Source organism: Atta colombica, unplaced genomic scaffold (genome assembly GCF_001594045.1).
Source record: "Atta colombica isolate Treedump-2 unplaced genomic scaffold, Acol1.0 scaffold250, whole genome shotgun sequence".
Classification (NCBI taxonomy): domain Eukaryota; kingdom Metazoa; phylum Arthropoda; class Insecta; order Hymenoptera; family Formicidae; genus Atta; species Atta colombica.
In genome coordinates, this window is record NW_017259349.1 from 469198 (window position 1) to 475323 (window position 6126).

General features: G+C 30.4%; 1 long non-coding RNA gene across 1 annotated transcript; it reads right to left on the reverse strand.

Moving 5' to 3' along the window:
• Positions 1-3003: 3003 nt before the first annotated feature.
• On the reverse strand, positions 3004-3749 carry LOC108688972. Its single transcript, XR_001931819.1, has 3 exons — positions 3621-3749; positions 3410-3471; positions 3004-3226 (listed from the first exon to the last, which is right to left on the reverse strand). It is a non-coding gene; the product is annotated as an uncharacterized LOC108688972 (long non-coding RNA).
• Between the last annotated feature and the right edge of the window lie 2377 nt (positions 3750-6126).

Sequence of the window (6126 nt, forward strand, 5' to 3'; positions counted from 1 at the left end):
ACTGATTTTTTTTCATTTTTCTCTTCCTCAAAGTCTCGGTTCACCTTAGTTATGTCGATTCATCTGTTTTACCACTCAACGACGCATCGCATGTGCGCCCGGTGCGAACAATATTACCATCACGAATCGTTGAAATTGCATATGAGCTCATTAAGTTACACATAATATATTCAACATATACAAGTGCGATCGGGAATATTTGCAGATCTTTGAGCATTCTCACTTACAGCATATTAATTATTTTTATGTTTAATTAATTCACCTGCGTCTGGTTTACGAACGAAACACATCCCAAATGACGGTGTCTAAATTGCTCGATTACAAAAATATTGTCGATATAAATATTAATATTTATCAATAACATTGAATTATTCCGACGGTGCGTATTCACGACGGAAGATTTCAATGTTGGTCGGACCTTCTTACAAACTAAAGATGCATGTTCAAGACACTTCCTTTATGAAATTCCACATATTATTCACATTTAATTTATCATATTTCCATTTTGCATTTATGTTTCTATATTTATATTATATTTTTGTCGCACCTACTGTTTCAAATATCGTCTAATTTTTTTTCCAATTACCACTCACGATATCACATGCTCAGTATATATATATATATATATATATATTCATTGACGCTACTTCTTTACTTTATTTCCCTTAAATTTCGGACTGCAAATACTTAGGAGAATTTTTCAATTTTACATCAATCATAACATGTCTCGAAAGCTACTAAAGTCATCTTTACACATCTCTCATAGAAATGTCCTTTTATTTTGTGCGCATACCTTTTTTTCGAATTACGTTCGCGATATGTTCCATTTTCGAATATGATTGACTTTAATTTTATATTCACCTGTAGATCACAGATTGCGCGACATCGGCATCGGTGCTTCTCGCGGTGTCTGGCACGAAACTATTTGTCGCCAGGAAGAGAGAGATATACCCTGAGCGCAGATAATATTTTATTAATCATTAAGCACATAGCCGCCGTACATATAAGATAATGGGAATAATATCAGGCAATGACGATAATACTGTTTGTCGTGTACGTTAATTATTGGTCCTTGCATTGCGGTCGACTTTCATCACGCCGTCATCGTCGGCGGCGATGTCTTCCCTCGCTATTGTATCGATTTATTCGGAAGTAACAAAGTTTATCTTCGAAAAATACCGCATCATTCACGTATCACAGAAATATATAAGAAAATAGTGACAATCAGGATTCTTCATTTCCTTGTTTGTTTGAGCAATTAAAAATTTTTTGACAGTCAAAAAACGATAATCAAAAAAAAATATTTTAAACTTTAAAAGTTTAAAATTATCTTACGATTTCTCTCTTCTCTTATCTTTTGGCAAATGTGAAGTATTTACGCGTAGAATATTCATTTGATAGAATTCTCTCTGTAATTTTCTAGCATTTTCCTAACTCGTACTATTGAATAAGGGATCACTAAGCACAAAATTGAAACCTTATCAAAAAACTTTAAGAAATTCACTTGAAATTAATTTGAGAAATATTGCATGTATTTTCATCTTAATATATCGTGTAAATTTGAATTATTTATAATAAGAATGAACACATAATATACAAAGCATTGTTAAAAATTTCAAGAAATTTAATATACTTTTTTAAGTTACACAATTTGAACTTAATTTTCTGACATTACATTAAATTTAATGTATTTATAACTGAAAATATATTTGTGTACATGTACATGAAATTTAATGTATACATTCATTACATTTAAGTAACTGTAACTTAATTTTCAGTTAAATTATTCATTACTTTTAATTTCATTCGTAATCACGAACTTCATTTACATGTAAAGGAAGTTTGTGGTTACATTTCTAACAGTATATATTATAATGGATTTTATTAACGAAATCTTTTGTAAAAATTCGTTATCATCAAAGATGGTTTGGAAAAAGGTAGCACGAGTTTTGGTTCCGAATACGATATAAATCATTTTTTCAAGGTTTTGATGTTCCATTCGTGCAAGTCGAACGCTCGATATACAAATATTGAAATAAAAAATGTCGATCTCGTCGTTATACACTGCAGAAATGCAAACATCACTATAATCATCGTATCATGTACGTACTTTTTCTGTTTGAGGATAGATGATTTTAGATAATAATAATAATTCTGACATTTTAAAAATATTTTTTCAAACATTTTTTATTGAAATTTTTAAGTCATTGTAAGTATTGTAAATATCTTTGTTCTCTAGAATCTATTTTTCGGATATATTATGACAAACGGGCACTATATTTGCAACGAAAACAATGAACATGAAACTTGTATTTACACAACGCGGTTGTAGCTCGATGTTAATCCCGTCGACGTTAAAATTGAGACAGTTCTGTCTCGTTGTAAATTTCAGTAATTGCGCTGTAAAACCTTCTTCTTTGCACGCCTTGCGGACGTGAGACATCACCGTCGAGTCATTTAAACACATACCATAAAGGACTTCTATGTTCGCCATTTTAGCGCACGAGCGTGCACTATACTTGGTTACAAAACGATGACAAATTGCAATAAAGTTTTATTGACTTCTTAGTATTCAATAAGATCTAAGAACTTAGCGCTATCATTATCTGTTGTGTTGCGTCTTGAGAAATTTCTTTAATCTGTTATTGTAAAACAACAGTGCAATGCTAAACTATCATTTCAAGCTAAAATCGTATAAATCTTTAAACACTTAATTGAAAAGAATCTATTTTTTTCAATTTTAATAAAATTTTAATTTAAATAACATGTGAAATTTAATTTAAATTCAATTTAATTATAGCGATAGCAACAATTAAAATTGCAACAATTGAAAGCAATAAAAATATCGATATTTTCATTAATACAAAAAAACCTCTATGTAGATCAGAAAAGCTATACTGAAAAAAACATTCGATAATTTTACGACACCATATATATCAGTATACTTTGAACTGTATGATGTCAACAGGCGTAAATAAGACATCATTTTCGCGTAGATTCCCAGTGATACGGATTTTCACGTACACACACGTACGCCAATCACGCATCTATACACACACACACACACACACACACACACACACACACACACACCTGTATTTTTTTCGTGTATGATGATAAGGGACTTCTACATGGCTGATAAAGAAAATGGCCTCGACGTGTTCGCGCCCCGTTTAGTGACGTAAATCCTCTTTGCTTGTTCGATTTTTATTTCCATCGTGTTTGCCTTAGAAAAATACGAAAATTTGTAACGTATTAATTTCCAAGCATAATGCAGTAATTCTCAACGTGCATATATTTCATTTATGTCATCGCTTGCAGAGTTGCTGATTGCTTGCAATTTTCTGCGTTTTTCTTTTTTATGAGACTAAATATCCATTCACATTTATATGTTTCATGAATTACTTACTTTAATTGTAAATCTGTAAATTTTCCCCTCATACACATCAAATAGCTTTCTTAGATGAAAATCTGCGAACAATTTATTTTGAGAATTGCTTACACTGTCGTTAAATAACACTTCAGAATTTCTTTTAGGTAATCATAAAATAAACACGAAATTAAACGATATTTTCCGGTGTATTTTTTGAGTTATACTTATTTGTGGTAATCGATCTCACACAATGCACTTCGGTTTAAAATAAGCTTATTGGCTCATTTTTGTGAATCCCAAAACCAAAGAGATTTATTCGGGGAAATCCATAGATCGGCACGACTGAAGAGAGTAGGAGCGGCCCTACGCGCTCCTGGCGAATCCGACGACTGAAATTATCATTTTAGCTGATATACTAGCTAATGTAAGGATGCAGTTTTATCTCTTATTATCATGGGAAACGAGATAAATCGCGATAGTGCCGTTTATTTTGACAGCGTGGCGGTACCACAAGCGCCTCCCCATCGCCGATGTACAACGTGACGCTTTGTGTATCGGTCCTAGTATCTTCAGGTAATCTTGCATCTTCAACCTCTTACCTTCTATTTCTTCTATCTGTCTTGTTTGTCCTATCCATAACTATTGTGGACAAAGATTTATCATAATTATTATATATGTACAGCCATGAACTTTTTTTTTATAAAATAATAAGGCTGTGTCTAAAATCAATTAAAGGGAATGCACGAAATCCATGATGTGCAAAAAAGTTTTTACACAAAGATATAGTGGATTATTTTTAATCTACATTTATTTAATGCTATCAAATGACAATATTATTAAATTAATTGTTTGATTTTGTTTAATTAACATCATCAATTAATTAAAAATCATAGTTCATTAAGAATTAATTTAAGATATTTAATGTGAGATATATAAAATTAAACACTATACGAAACACTGTATAACATACAAGAATTCAAAATGTTAGAAATTATGTAGAAAAAAATGAATTATGTACAATACCGAATCGTTATCTTATATACTTGTGAGGAATGTCTTAGTTAGGTATTTGAACTCAACGCTTACTCAATAGCTTAAGTGTTTTGTAACATAGTTTTTATTTCTTTTAAAGAAACAGTTTTATTCATATTAATGTTTGTCAGAATTTGATTGTGCGTCATTGCGTCGCTGAAAAATCTTTCGTGTATTATACATCACGCGTCTTGTTTGTCGAGTATTGTTTGCTTACTCTGCGACATAACATGATTATAAAATTGAACAATCACCAAACTTCGCCCATTAAAGCTCTGTATGCAGGTAGTTTAACGTAACTGTACTATGTAAACTACATGCGATGCGTTTTCAAGTTCCTATCAAATTGTTACTTTGTCGAAATATTGGGTTTTAGAAAAAAAAAAAAATTTTTATGATTCCGTTGGAAACTTACTGTATCTATTTTTGTAATCGATGCTTCATGGGAGACGATAACTTTTACTAGTATAATTTTACTAAATTAATAAATGTGTCATACAAACAGAAAAGAGACTACACAAGAATTAAAAAATACGAAAAAAAGGGAGAGAGAAAATAAATATCATTAATCTTCTTTAATAGAGAAAGAAACTTATATAAATTTATCCACCATTTATTTATTAGAACTTTATTATAAAATTTCTTCTAATGTGTTATAGCATAATACTAATATATTTAATAATTTTTAATAAAGTCATAAAATCAAATTTCATTATTTTAAATTTATATTCAAATAATGATTATAAATGTAGATAAACATAATTACTCAAAATGAAATTCTTAACTTCATATTTACTTATTCATATATTTTTGTATTATATAATTATATAATAAATAAGTTTCGAAATTTCTTTTCTGTCATTTTCTTATTCTATATGAGAAATATCTCATCAATGTCTGTGATCTAATCAATGTACGATTTAGCAAAAAAATTATTTTAAAACAGAGCTATGATTTTGTCCCATCAAACTTTTAGTATGTTGCAATTGCGTATAATCTCTTTTTCTTTTGTCATGGCTTATAATAGCTCTTATCAGCGAAATATTGTTTCAAGAGGAAACCTGTGTGTGCGTGTGAATGTGCTCTTGATTTCTATCGAGCGGGCACACTTAGTGGTATCGTTACGATCGCAGGTAGAAATATCCAACAGCGTCACGTACGCCATTCCGAACAATTCCATGCGTTCAAAGGTTCGGCTCGAAAATATATATTTGTTTCCTTTTTAAATTGCGTTTTAAACCAATCTTCCCGCTCATATCGATCGTGCAAATTGATAAATTTATAGCGACGAATGTGTCCCTTTATCTTAATTGCCTCTTGTCAAACTCGCATTATTAATTGATTTGAGGAATATATTAGGAAACATTTAATTATATATGATAGACTAATCTCTCTAATTTAATTTCGGTAATTAATAACGGAAATTATTCGAAAAAAAAGTATCGTTTACATTTCTACATTAATTTGAGATCACTTTATTCTATTTCTTGTTCTGCAATAAAACTTTCCTCTTTAATCTTTTTAATTTATATTTGGATATAGATATTGGGTTGTCCGGAAAGTTCATGCTGATTTGAAGGAAAATTGAAACGCAGAAAATTTTAATTTAATAAATGTATACTAAAATTTAAATGTATACTAAATTTTAGTCGGCAATAAAGTTAGAGAGAGAGAGAGAGAGAGAGAGAGAGAGAGAGAGAGAGAGAGAGAGAGAGAGAGAG